At 41.0% G+C, this 15,625-nt stretch overlaps 1 pseudogene; it reads left to right on the top strand.

The window, feature by feature from the left end:
- Window positions 1-3,029: 3,029 nt before the first annotated feature.
- Window positions 3,030-11,584, top strand: LOC147035781 (uncharacterized; annotated as a pseudogene).
- Window positions 11,585-15,625: the final 4,041 nt, after the last annotated feature.

Raw genomic sequence — 15,625 nt, 5'->3', positions numbered from 1 at the left:
TACCCGGGATGGTCCCGATGTAAAAGAATTGCACTTCCGACTTCCGGTTTCCGAATTATGACGTCATCACCTGATTTTGTAATGTTAATTTTTCAAGTTCAGCCGATTGACATGGGGCCAACGCCATTTGCAATAGAATGAAAAAATAATGCTACAGTCAATTGAAGACAATGACTTCCGACTTCCCGGTTTCTGAACTATGACGTCATCACCTGATTGCGTAATGTTAATTTTTCAAGTTCAGCCGATTGAAATGGGACCAATGGAATTTGCTAGAGAATGAGAAATTAATACTACAGTCAATTGAAGACAATGACTTCCGAATTCCCGGTTTCCGAATTATGACATGCCTTCGACACACTTTTCGTAACGTTAATTTTTCAAGTTGAGCCAATTGACATGGGGCCATTGCCATTTGCAATAGAATGAAAAAATAGTGTTCCAGTTAATTCGGAATTCACGTTTCCGAATTATGACTTATGCAATCGACACACTTATCATAGGCCCGATTCACATCAACAAACGCTTATTTTAATGCATGATTAACACAAGTCATATTTTATTGTGCATACAGGTCGTCGTCGACTTACGACCACGATCGGTTGCGACCGACCAATCGTATCTCGATTTGGTCGTAAGTCGACCAAGCTTTATTTATAGTGTATAGGCCTATGCAAAAATTACCGTATGTATATTATACCGTATAATGATATAATACTCATCTGTAAGTCATAGTTTATAAACATTTTCTTTGTTCATTATTGTTTTAACCATGGTTATAAAAACCATTTTTATTGTTACTGTATAACGTTTTTACGTCACTTAGGCCTGGATTCGGGATCACCGATCAAATAATGTAAATCACGATTAAAAATTATTTTTTGATGATGTGGGAGTTATCTTTATTAAAATCAGAAGAGGAAATATACACCATGTCTGATATTTGGGTCTTTCATGTCTCTGACGATGCCTTTATCTCCAGGGACGCATCATTCCCCATTACAAAAACTGGAAGCAAAAGGGTCATAGCCAAGACATGGATTTGAAATTGCCAAGGTATTGTGTTGTTGTTGTTGTTTCCTTTTCTCTCATGTGCACACGTTGAGTATGAAGCTCTCACTACGTTCGCTATTATACACTTTTCGTTGAGAACAGTAGTGGATCAATACATGCTGCCTCACCCCAATATGTTCATATTATATCTACACATGCGATGCAGAGACCGTCTTTAATTTCCTCGCCAAAGATACATGATACGCCGTCCATGGTATTTGATACACTATCATTGGCCTTATTTACATCAACAAAAACCGATCGAGGTCGTCTATTATACGCATTTCCTTGAGAACAATAGTTCATCAGTATCAGGACATGTTGCCTCACATCAATCGAGGTCTTCTAATATACACTTTCATTGAAGCGGAGATATTTTTTCCCGAGCAATTCCTCATCATCAAGCAGGTTTCCTCATCAAATCCTCACCAATTCCTCATTCATTTCGCATCCATTCCTCATCATCAAGCATTTACCTCAGCAATAGGACCAGTACCTCGATGAGGAGATCGTGCTAAAATAGAGTGACTATTTACTTTTGTATAGTGGCGAAAGGTTGGTTGTGCTCATTCCCACGGACCGCAGTGAAAATCGCTGGAACTCCCGCACTTTTTGAGCAGTACCTGTGCGTTTCGTCACAGGGCTCTCAGGACTAATTGGCCTCCCTAGTTGGCAGCGGATCCCCTTGCGAGGACTCCTGTGACCTGAGTTGTAGGGTATAGTCCCCCGACGAGTTGCTCCGAGCACAACCACCACACATGAAATTAATCCACACATTAATACATAATAGTAATATTTTGATAATTTTAATAAATTAATGATGCCTCCTAAAAAGCGAGGAAGCAGGATTGGGAGAAAAACGCCACACGTGAAGACTGTGAAAGCGTCACGAGATGTCGAGACCGAAGAGAAAACGACATCAAGGCGTCAAAGAGACCGGTCGCATTCGGCAGCTGCTCGGCTTGCAGAGACTCCTGAAGTTATGGACGCTCGACGCAGCAGCGAGAGAAGCAGAGCTGCCTGAAGTCTCGGACGATCGACGCCGAAGCAAACGGTTGCATTCAGCTGCCAATAGAACCTGCCCTTTCAAATCATCGAAAATGGAAAGAGAAGCCTTTAACTATAGACCGCATAATCAGTATCAAATGATCCCTATACTTCAAATAGGTGGGATGGATGAGATCTGCCGTCATTGTGGGGCAAGAAAATTCAAGAAAGAACCTCCTGGTATGTGTTGCAGTGGAGGGAAAGTGAAAATCACTGATATATACGAACCACCAGAACCGTTGAAGTCTCTGTTGGATGGAACATCTGCCCACTCACAACATTTCCTTGGCAATATCAGGAGGTATAACTCATGCTTCCAAATGACATCAAATGGAGCTGAAGAAGTTCGGTTACCGGGCTACTTGCCTTCGATTAAGGTTTGTGGGCAAATATATAATCGAGCCGGGGCCATTTTGCCACAACCCGGAGAAGAACCGAAGTTTCTTCAGATCTATTTCATGGGTGATCACAATCAGGAAGCTCAACGTAGGTGTGGTGTTGTTGAAGATATCCGTCTCGAGTTGGTTTTGGACTTGCACAAGATGTTGCATGAAACTAACAACATCGTCAGAAGTTTCAAAGCAGCCTTAGAACAGGCTCCCAGTGAAGACATGAGGGTTGTAATTCATGCTGATATAACTCCTGCTGGAGAGCATGAGAGAAGATACAACGCCTCACAAGTAAACGAAGTGGCCATCGTCATCATTGGGCAGGAATTCAATCGGCGTGACATCGTCATACACTGCAGAAATGACCAACTTCAGAGAATCAGTGAGATACACCGCTCCTATGATGCCCTGCAGTACCCGTTGATTAACTGGGAAGGACAAGATGGCTATTTCTTCCAAATATGGCAGTTCAATCCCACGACTGGACTAATGAATGTTGGAAAAAAAGTATCTGCTAATGATTAATATGCATACAGAGTCATGCACAGGCAAAATAGATTCAATATTATTTTGCGTTGTCGCCAACTGTTTCACCAATATATAGTTGATATGTATGCAAAGATTGACTCTGAACGACTACGATTCATCAGAACTCATCAGCAGCAGTTATGTGTGGCTGATAAAATACATCTCTGTGATTCTCCAACCAATGACAGCCATGCAAATGTTGGTCAATTAGTTATATTACCATCATCATTTACTGGTGGACCACACGGTATATGGCAGAACGCACTCAAGATGCAATGACATATGTTCGAACTTTTGAAAGACCTGACGTTTTCATTACTTCAACCTGTAATCCTCAGTGGCCAAAAATTGTCAAACAACTATTACCAGGACAAGTAGCATATGACCGACATTATCTAATAGCGAGAATCTTTCAGAGGAAATTAATTCTGTTGATCGATCTTATGACGGATTTTAACGTATGTGGGTCTGTTGCTGCCTTCATGTATCCATAGAATGGCAAAAACGTGGTCTTCCACACGTACATAGCCTTTTTGGCTCAGAGAAAAACTTAGACCCACCCAGATTGACTCAGTCATTCGCGCTGAATTGCCCAACCCAGAAGAGGATCCGTTTTTGTACGCTATTGTGAAACGTCATATGATCCATGGTCCATGTGGGGTAATAAATCGCAAGGCACCCTGTATGAGAAATGGAAAATGTGGAAAGAGGTTCCCCGGAGAACTCCTCCACGAAACGCAGTCAGATAAAGATGGATATCCGTTGTATCGTAGGCGGGCACCTGATGATGGTGGATTTGAAACAACGGTTAAAGTTCACGGTATTCCTGAACCCGTCGTTGTTGATAATAAATGGATAGTTCCATATATCCCATTACTCTCCACTATTTCAAATGCCCCTATCAACGTTGAGTACTGCAATAGTGTAAAAGCTATCAAATACATTCACAAGGGCAGTGATCAAGCCGTAGTAACCATTGAGAGAAACGACATCAACGAGGTTCAAAAATATGAAAATGGTCGATATATGCAGCAATGAAGCCATATGGAGGATATTGAACTTCCCCATTACTGGCAGGTTTCCTCCAGTTATTCACCTAACAATTCACCTTGAGAACAGACAGAGAGTTTATTTTACAGATCAAAATGTCCAACAACGAGCGGAAGAACCTCCAATTTCTAACCTACTGGCATTTTTCAAACTATGCAAAATTGATGACTTTGCTAGAACTCTAATGTATGCTCAGCTGACAAAGTATTTCACTTGGAACTTGAGTCAGAAACGTTGGAACGGGAGGAAGCAAGGTTCAGAAGTTCCAGGATATCCCGATATTTACAAATCCTATGCATTGGGTCGAGTGTACACAGTACATCCCAATAATTTTGAGTGTTTCTGCGTCCGCCTCCTCCTGCATGTGAAACGAGGTCCTATGAGTTTCATGGACCTGAGAAAAGTGGACGGGCAAATTTGCAGCACATTCCGTGAGGCTTGAAATCTCCTCGGACTCCTAGAAGACGATGCCCATTGGAACTCCATACTTGAAAATGCAACTGTTTCTCAATCCCCAGCGACCATGAGGTATCTATTTGGTTTTATGATAACTGCGTGTGAGATGTCAGATCCCAAGAGCCTATGGGACATTCACAAAGAGGCCCTGTCTGAGGACGTAAAAAACAGAGTCCAAAGAGAACATCCCCAAGTGGACATCCAGTACACACCAGATATGTTCAATGAGGCTCTGATATACATTTAAGATTTGGTATTATACATGAGCGGGAAAGATTTAACTAAGTGGGGACTTCCCTCTTCTAATAGGTCTGAAAGCGCAACCATCAGTAGAGAATGGTTCCGTGAAACAAACTACAACACAGATACTCTCGCAAAGTTTGTTTCTGACAATAAGCTGCTTCTGGTACAGGATCAGAGTCATGCATATCAACTGTTTTCTGAAGCGGTTCAAGAGGGAAGTGGTGTGATATTTTTCTTGGATGCCCCGGGTGGTACTGGCAAAACATTTGTCCTCAACCTTTTGCTTGCTAAGATGAGGAGCCAGAAAAAGATCGCATTAGCCGTTGCTTCATCCGGTATAGCCGCAACACTACTTTCAGGTGGCCGCACAGCGCATTCTGCTTTCAAATTTCCTCTCGACTTAGTTTTTGGCATTGGCAAACAAACTGAAGCAGCAAAAGTGCTGAAGAATTGTGACCTCATAGTTTGGGATGAAGGTACGATGTCGCCTGAGGATGCATTCGAAGCATTAGATAGAACTATGCGAGATTTAAGAGGAGTAGACCTGCCTATAGGTGGAGTTACGCTGGTTATTTTTGGCGATTAAAGACAAACTTTACCTGTAGCACCCCGTGGCACTCCAGCTGATGAAATGAAAGCCAGTATAAAATCTTCATACCTCTGGAAATTCGTACAAACTATCCATCTAACAACAAATATGAGGGTCAAATTATATGGTGATTTAGATGCAGGCAATTTCACACAATCAATTCTCAAACTTGGAAATGGTGAAATCCCGAACACAAATGATGTAATATCTATTCCCGATGACTGTGGTACAATAGTTTCATCTATGGAAGAATTAGAGGCTCATGTGTATCCCAATTTAGTGACTAATTACAAAAACTTACAGTGGCTCTGTGAAAGAACAATCCTGGCTCCACTTAATGAAACAGTCTGAGCAAGCCATACATTATCCCACAGAATTTCTCAACTCATTGGAATTACCAGGATTGACTCCACACAATCTGTCGTTAAAAGTTGGATGCCCTATTATGTTATTACGTAATCTGGATGCACCAAAACTTTACAACGGAACTAAACTGATCGTGAAAAGACTACAACCACATGTTATTGAGGCCACTATCGTGACAGGATGTGCGAAAGGAGAAGATGTATTCATTCCGCGAATTCTACTCATTCCATCAAATTCAACGATTGAATTTAAGAAACTACAATTTCCTGTATGCCTGTGCTTTGCGATGTCTATCAATAAGGCACAAGGACAATCATTGAAAGTAGCAGGGCTGGAATTATCCACTCCTTGCTTTTCCCATTGTCAGCTATATGTGGGATGCTCCAGAGTGGGATCATCGCAGGCTTTGTACATATCGGCCCCAGAGGGGAAGACATCAAATATTGTTAATCCTCGAGCACTCCACTTAAATTATTGAGCTACTTCAGTTATTTCATAAAAGGGAATAGGATGAAGGAAATACTTGTTGCTGGTGAAAAATAAAAATGGTGGTGGGAAATAAAAAAATGGTGGTGGGAAATAAAAAAATGGTGGTGGTGGTTTGTATCTATACATATTACAGATATAAATAGAATGGTGATGGCGTATGGCGTATGTGTATAATATTTTATAATTAAATGGTTATGGGCTATGTAGATATTTTATAGAATCGTTATGGGCGTGGGTACGTTGTAACTTCGTATACATAATATAACATAATTTTTTATCAGGATAACAGTCGTAAATAAATCAAATACACTGGGCCAGGCTGGGTTGTGCCCGACGTATAAATTAAGTCGCAAATGATGACATGAAACCAGCCTCACATTGTTGAGGCATTATGGTTTTTTATCTAATGCGGCAATAAATCTTAACATTTTTGAACTCGAGTCTTCTGCATATAAAACATGGTGGGGAAAATATAATATTCTAGTGGTGATGAAAAAAATAATAATGGTGGCAGCCTCTACAATTTTACAATTAACTGTGACATATACTCCTTCAGACCGGCCGTCATCCATGGGATTCCTGTGCGGAGCACGGGTATCCCTGCTAGTATATACATGTATATATATATATATATATATATATATATATATATATATATATATATATATATATATATATATATATATATATATATATATATATATATATATATATATATCTCTTCTTTCGGCTGCTCCCGTTAGGGGTTGCCACAGCAGATCGACCGTCTCCATTTTGCTCTATCCTCCACATCTTCCATTCTCCCTTCCAAAGACAAAACCTAGTTACTCATTTTTTGATCAAAAGTGAGCTAATACTAATTTTGGTGTTACTAGGTTTTCGGCTTCATGTTAGTGTATAAGTTATTGTAATTTGTTCCCTATGTAAGCTTGTACACTCATGGCAGGACCTCGCAACTCCTCCAGAATTCGGTGAATACCACAAAAAAACGTAGTATCTCAATGGACCAATCTGATGCCACGCTTTGGTCACATGACATCGAACTGGCAGCGCTCTAACATCTGTAAAGGAATAATCAAATCTTCTCGAATGGATACGGCTTTAATATATATAAAAACAGTTTTTCTTTGTTTTCTCAAAATCAATTAGTCGAGAGTTACTAGGTTCTGCCTTTGGACGGGAGCATTGACACTCCAACCACCCGCATGTCCGCCCTCACCGCATCCATGAACCTCTTCTTCTCTCTGTCCTCCACATCCTCCACATTCTTCTATCCTCCACATCTTCCTCTTCTTCTTCTTCTTCATGAACCTCATGAAGAGTGCAGCATGAAAAGTTTTGGTCACTATTATGTCATGTTTGTTTGTTTCCATATTAAAGTTCTGTAGTACCAAACATCTGTTTGTATATATATATATATATATATATATATATATATATATATATATATATATATATATATATATATATATATATATATATATATATATATATATATATATACTGTATGTATGTATGTATATATACATACAGATGTTTGGTACTACAGAACTTTAATATGGAAACAAACAAACATGACATTATAGTGACCGAAGCTTTTCATGCTGCACTCTTCAGGATAAAAATCACAGCAAGTGAAGGAGGAAGTGCAGGCGAGTGCTTTCCATGCAGGTCTCAATATGGTAGATGCTGATTGGTTTAACCATAATGACGTCATGGTTAATCCGAATGCCCATTGGTCAGCTCATCACCTTCACCTCAAGCTCCCATTGGCTGGAACAGAGTCGTTGATGATTGACGTTTGCAACCACATCCTGGAGAGCGGGGGGATGGGTTTCCCCTGAGGTCCATTCATCATTTGTTACCGTACTTGCCTTGATCTTTCCATGCTGAAAGAGACACAGAGATCGTACAAATTCCTTTTGAAAACATAATATTGGATCGGTGGTAAGGATGAAGGTTGCTTCCAAATACGTAAATTTTAAACGAGCTCCGACCTCGGCTCAATATCCTTAACATATCTGCATTGTGCTGGTCTGCACAGATAGGGTTGGCAACCAGGTGCTGTGCAATGGCATATGAAGCAGGTACAGTGGCCGGTGGTTGCTGGATATTTCTGCAAGCTCGCACTGGTTGTGTTCTAACCCTCACAATCTTTCTTCGAATCGCCAAAGGGATGTGTTGTTTGATCCAATCAGCCAATCTTAGTGTTGTGCTGCCCACGTACCGAGCTCCACCTCGGCACTTAAACTCATAAATTGCATTGCTGGTTTGTGAGATGGGTAGCACATCCTTGTTGATTGACGTCAGCAAATGGCGAGAGGTAAAGATTACTCGGGGTTGCACAGCCAGAAACGTGTTGGATACACTCTGTTTGATTTGTACTTCAAATCTCCTGATGATTGCCCTTTCCAGGGCATCCTGATATAGACTGGACATTTGTCCGGATCAATCTTCTGATCTTTTGTCGTGTTTAGAAACTTGTGTTTGTATTTCTTAACTGTAACTGGCATTTCCTCTCTCATTGCATTGAGAAGGCAAAGGGCTTTTATTCTCTTCTCCTCACTCTTCAGTTGTTGGTACTTAAAGGGGAGCAGTAGACTCCGATTCATCTGCTTGCTTTGGTGATACCAAGATCACCGTCTGTGGACTTGCATTCTAACTGCCGGTTGGATATCAACCTGTGTGCAATCAACAAGGCAAGGCTGCTTCAAACATGTCCACAACCGACTTTGATATCAACTCGTGTCCTGTTGGAGTTTTATTAAGAACTGGTACCCGAGATAATTGATCCAGACGTTGTTGGTGATGCCTCATAAAAAATATTGTTTCCAGTTTCCAGTCACCACATCTGAGGAAGGACAAATCTGGAGGAGAAACGGTTCAGTGTAGATTGATAAGTTTCATTGTGTGGCGAAAGAGATGAAGCCATGAAGAGTGGAAGAAACGGAAGATGAAGGAGACCGGAACTTTTTAATAAGAAAGGAGGCAACTTAAGAGAAAGTGAGCGAATGGATATGTAGAAAATTAAAGGTATAGTCAAACAAGCTGCACAAAAATTTCCAAACAGAATGGAGAGTAAAGGGATCAATAGCTATACACTGATAGTAAAGAAGAGGAAAGTTAGGACCAAAGTAAATTTCTGGTCTTACACTCAAAGCAAGTTCATGGAATCGTGTATTTGTAAAGGTCTATTTTGTCTGGGTGGTGCATAAGGAACTGACAGCTTCTTCAATCGCTCCTGAAAATGATATAAAAATAACCATGGTTACATGCATGAAGTCGAAACACACCAACTGCTTATAATTCAAAACACCTCACTACACTGGAAAACTTGGGGACAGGAATACTGCACAACACATAGAGGGGAGTTGTAATATCCTCTCCCACCTGGAATGGCACTACACGATACACATTTACAGAGAGAACTTGAGTCTCCCCCTCCAACACCCCCTAACCCCCCCCCCAGACCACCGGCAAAGATAAAAACACCCATCTGCACTAACTGGGGTCATGCTGATCTGATGTAGCAAGTCCGGATGAAGTCGGCTAAGAACTGTAGGAGTAGTGGAACAAACAAATACACACAAAAACACCAGTACATGAATTATAGTATGCATATAAATTAATGAACAAAGTATCTTCATTTTAATGCAGCAAAACAAAAAGTTTGATCGAAAAACATTCTCACCTGCCAGGGCTCAAAGCTTCGAATATCACCACAAGTAATATTTAATAAAATGCCGTTAATTTGCACACAGGACTGAAGGTTTTGTAAAGCCTTTGCGATCGCATACACGGCCATGTATGTGTTGTAACTGACTCGAAGATGAGATACATCAGTAAGCTCTGTATCAACTGTTTCCAAATTTTCACTTCCTGTGCACAGTTGTGAAGTCCCATCATTTGGACTCCATGTGCAACCAAACGTCTGCTCCCAAAATTCCAACAAGTATATGTTCACTGATGTCTTTTCCTTCCCAGACACAAGCTTTGTTTTGGTATGAAGAATGTCTGAAGCAGATGATTCTTGATTCATTGTTATGGAATCAGTTTGGTTCAGATTGAACTTTTTGTTTACTTGTTGGTTGTTTAAATTTTGGTGATTTGTCTGCTTCATTGATACAAAGAGGAAACAGTAGATTAATAACAAACTCTTCTTGAACAAATCAACAACCATAATAGTTTAATTTTTCATAATTTCATTAGAAACTCTGTTAGTCCTTCTCACAAATTTTGATTTCATGTTAAAGAAAGTTTTGTTGAAGTTGAAGGCTTCCCATCTTAGGGATAAAATATTTTTTTTACTTTTTATATAATATCTGCAAGAAAGGTCATGCAATTTTTATTTTATACTTGCCATTCCATTCACATTCAGACGACTTGGTCTGAGCTGAATGAGGAAGTCATGCAAACCTGGAATGTATCCCTGGCTTAAAGCAAAACCAATTGTGCCTTCAAACATATTGATGGTATCCTGGGCAGAAATTATTGAGGAAACAATCCAACTTTCACTTGCAATCCATTGTTTCTTTGTGATATTTTGCCGTAACATTTCTCCTATGATTGGCACAAAATCTGGGACAGAAGTAAAAGCTAAGATGACTTTTGCTTTCGTGTTGGCAATCTCCTCTCCTGATTGATCAAAATACAAATTATTGAACAGTATATAATTCTCATCAATAGAATTGATCCAGACGTTGTTACTTATATACTGTGTACACCATTTTTATTCATTCAAGCCTGTAACAACAAACATAATTACCTCCACGACCTAATGTGGATGGAGGTTATGTTTTCACCAAATTGGTCGGCTGTTTGTTTCTTACTTGTGAAAGTGAAGAATCGGTGTGAAACAAAGAGTAATCGACAGCTGTTTTTCCGAGTGCTGCAGGTTTCTGTTTAGCTCCTTTGATGAGAGCAAAACATCATCCAACCCTCTTTTCAAGTGGATGTCGGACTCTTCAACCCGTCAGTGACTGCCCACATATCCTGCAGCACCTCAGTCAGGAACTTGGTGGCCAGGTTGGGTCTTGCCTCTTCTTCCTCCTCTTCACTGCCCTCCTCCTCCTCCTTCTCCTTAGCCTCCTCAGAAAACTTTATGATGTCCTCCAACTCCTTCTCAGTCAGCTCCTCCCAATGCGAGGCAGTGAGCTCCTCCAATTCTAAAGGCTCCACATCATCGAGGCCTTCACCTCCTAGCTCCCATGCCAACCCAGCAATTTTTCGCCTCTCTTCCCTGATATCGGGAAAAATCTCTGAAGTTGTTGACTGCCTGTGGCCATAACTTTTGACAGCTATCAGTGATGGTGAAGACCTTCACTTCAACCAGTGGGTCTTTGATGGCACTGATGCAGTGCATGGGCGATGTTGAAGTCCTTCCAACATTTCCCAATGGCAGATTTGGGGTCAAACTTCATTGCATCCAAGATATGATGGAAGGTTTGGAGGGTGCAAATGTTTTGATCATCAAAATTACTCCTTGGTCGAGTGGTTGGAAAAGGAAGATGGGTGTTGGGTGGCAGGAAGATGACCACGACATTGGTATGTACAACTTCCAGCACCTCAGTGTGGCCAGGAGCATTGTCCACCAACAGAAGAACCTTAGAGAAGAGGTTCTTTACTGCCAGGTACCTCTCCACTTGAGGGACAAATCAGTTTTTGAACCAATCCATGAAGATGGCAGCTGTTACCAACAGCTTTCTGTTGCCCCTACAAAATATGGGCAGAGTTTGCTTCTTTGTGCCCTTAAGAGCAGGTCGGTTTATGGAATGGTACAGCATCATCGTTTAGATCATGCAATCCACTTTGGCGTTGGCGCAGAGGAGAAGAGATATCTGGTCCTTTGCAGCGTTGAACCCCAATGCTATCTTCTCTCACTTTGAGATGAAAGTTCTCGAGTGCATTTATTTTTCCAGAGCAGGCAGTCTCGTCTGCATTAAAAACCTGCTCTGGTACATACCCCTTCTCCTCGATGAGCTGCGCGAATTGACCAGGGAAGGTTTCAGCTGCCTCCAGGCCCACTGAGGCATGCTCGCCCGAGAGCTTGACAGTGTGGAGACCACATCACTTCTTGAAGCGGTTAAACAATCACCTGGGAGTTTGGCAGGTACTGAGGCCACTCGTTCCTGCATCACTCATTCCAGAATCACTGGTGACAACCAGATTATCGGTGACACACTTTGCCTTTTGAGGAATCAGAGGTCCCCTTAAAGGAATGTTACTCTGGACAATGTCCTGGAACCACACACTTAATGACATATAGGTGAACATCCCTAAAGGCCCAGTCACACCTTGACGTTTTAGCCAGCAATGTCAACGTATCAAAATGTATGTAAAACGCTGCCTTACGCTGAACTTTTAATTTTTTTTTTTTTTAAGTTTCGGACGTATTCACAACAAGTTGGTCGTATGCATAACATATAAGTAATGGACACAGAACGTTTCGTTGTCTTCTAGATACGAACGAATGCTTAGCCTGTTGTCGGCGTTCACAACCAATGCCCAACGATAGTCTAACTTATGCATAGCGCGCTGCACGTATCGCCGACGATCACGTGGCTTAGCCTATTAAAACGCTGCCGCAAAATGATTCAAATCATAACCGCCGGAGAAATGGAAGTGTCAACATTGCAGTCACACCTTGCCGATCTTGCCAGCGTATGCCGACCTCTGAAAAATGCGTCTAAAACGCTGGCGCACGTCAAATACGGTATGGGTAAGTTTGGTATTTGTGAATAGAACGCTAAAGTACGCTATCATACGTCGTAGTAAGTGGAGTACGTGTTGTACTTTTAAACGTGTTAAACATTTTACGACGTACGTGCCGTATGCCTCACACATTCCGCATGCAATGGGAATAAGTTGTATGCACGATATGCGATCTTTGACACACTTCGACAAAAGTTACTTGTAAGTTACTCATAAGTCGAAACACATCAACGTAATGGTTAGCGTCAGTGATCCAGACTCCCTGTTTTGTTTTTTTTTGTTTTTTTTTCTTCGGTATGACGGTGATGTTGACACTTCGATTTCTCGTGCGGTTATAATATAATATAATTAATAGTCTGCCGCTCAACAATTTAAATCATAACTGCACTAGAAATCGAAGTGTCAACATGGCCGTCATACCGAAGAAAAAATAAATAAAAAAATAAAAAACAGGCAGTCTGGAACACTGACGCTAATCATTACATTGACGTGTTTCAATTTATGAGTACCTTACTAGTAACCTGTGTCGACGTGTGTCAACGTTCGTGTAACGTGCCTACAACACGTTACTTATAGGTTAGAAATAAGTTTCAGGTACGCTAAACATTACCTCGACGTGTTTCCACTTACAAGTAACTTACAATTAACGTGTGTCAACGTTTGTCAATGATCGCATAACGCGCCTACAAATTATGGCCAGCGTAGCGGAACTTGTGAGTCATACGCTGGCATAAGTCGTAAAATTTCAAGCATGCTAAAATTTGAGGACAACCGCAAAGTACAACGATGAAAGCCAGCGTACTACGACGTATGGCAGTGTTTTTCAGCGTGCTCTCAATCTTTCCAAAACTTACCCATAACGTATTCGACGTGAGCCAGCGTTTTAGAGAATTTTTTCAAAAATCGGCATAAGCTGGCTAAAACGTCAAGGTGTGACTGGGCCTTAACGTGGGGAACCACATTGGTGCGGGATACTGCACTCGCCATGACCCTTTCATCTATTGCATTTTCGTTTGTTTTTTTCAATGTGATGGTGGTCAAATCATTCACACCAAAATGTCTGGCCACAAACGCTGCAATCTCACCTCTTGAGACCCGCTCTTGTAGCTCCAAATTCTGGCTTCGACTCATGACGTTTTTTCTGCCTCTTTGCAGCAGACACAGCTCCTGCACTACTCTTGTGCTTCGGAGCAATTATCGAACAATGAGTGGAAAAAAGTCCACGAGCAAGAGGAATCAGAGCAGGTCAAGGCAATGGGATGAGAAGAAAGAAAGAAACCCAGGATAGGCTGCACATCAGTTGCCACCCATGCAAGGGTGGTGTGAAGTTCGAGGAGGGGTGAGTAATGTGACCATTGTTTGTGGGAGAAGTTGGTGGGGAATGGTTTACACAATTGTAGAGCTGCTTTATGCGTGGCTGGAGGAAAATGGTTTATGTGCTCACAAAAACCGCAAACAGCTGAATCAGAGGTGCTGCTAAAGTAATAGCAGGTCAGATTTTATAAACCACAATTACGCGAGTTCTGTGAATGAAGAATCCACAAATGTTGGGGTTTCATGGTATATAAAAACGAAAAACATAGTGAAGCCATCTGTGAAGTGGTCAGTGAAGCCATCCATCCCTGAAACTGTGTGACTTTCTCGTAATTATGTGCTGTTTAATTACCCAAAAGACCATGAAGACCCATTAAACCCAAAGGACCCAAAGGACTTCGAACACCCAAGGGACCGAAAGGACCCCTTTTGGAAACTGAATGTTCGCTTGAATTACTAAATGTGGTAAAATTACAATTAGCCTTAGCTAGTGCTTTAACGACAGATTCGGACAAAACTTGGTGGGCAGGTTGGGTGTTTGACAAGGAAGAATTGATTCAATTTTGGTGACGAACCGGATAAATCAATTATATTATTATTTTCCAAGTGATTCTTCACCATTCAGAGATGTGGTCAAAAGCAATTTTAAAGTTGCACGATGTTTCAAAAACTTGTGTACCCTTTATGACAAAACTTGGTGGATGGGTTGGATAGGTGATATGAACAAGCTGATTAGATTTTGCTTGAGGTCTGGATGCAGATCTGGCATATCAGTGGAATACAAAACCTAAACTGTTCAGCCTGGTGGAGGTGTGAGCTCCACTGAGTGTCGTTCTAGTTACAATTTTTGCATATTCCACATTTATTACACCTCTGCAATGTCAATTTAAGCAAAAGAGTGTATTCTCCATCCATTTGCAAATGTGCTGAGAATTGTCTACTTTAAAGATTCAAATATATTTTACTCCTATGTCAATTTACTTTTGTCTTTTTACAATAACAAGAAGAATTGTCTTGATCACAATATGTCCTCTAAAATGAGTGGAATTATATGTGGATTTACCAAGACGTTTTATTTCAATTCCATCCTCTTTTTGGGGCAGAACTTCTTGAAAGGCAAAACATAATCCATAATCCTCTGATTCAGCAATAAATTGTGCAATACCTTCTCTCCCATATTCTTTGTTATTCTGAATCATACCGATATAAACCCAGCCAAAGTGTCGAACCATCTTTGCTATGGCGATTGACTGGAATGCATCGCTTGGCATTGTTCGCAAAAATGAAGGAAATTGTTGTTTATCACTCAAGCATCGACATGAGGCAAAGTAGCTTATCTGAATAAAACAGCATACGGTGCAAATCTTTGAACTCTAAAAGCTCCACAACA

This window comes from Eptatretus burgeri, chromosome 1 (genome assembly GCF_056783735.1).
Source record: "Eptatretus burgeri isolate ZD-2024b chromosome 1, Ebu_testis_v1, whole genome shotgun sequence".
Lineage (NCBI taxonomy): Eukaryota > Metazoa > Chordata > Myxini > Myxiniformes > Myxinidae > Eptatretus > Eptatretus burgeri.
The sequence above is the reverse complement of the archived record's forward strand: the minus strand, read 5'-3'. Positions and strand labels throughout refer to the sequence as shown.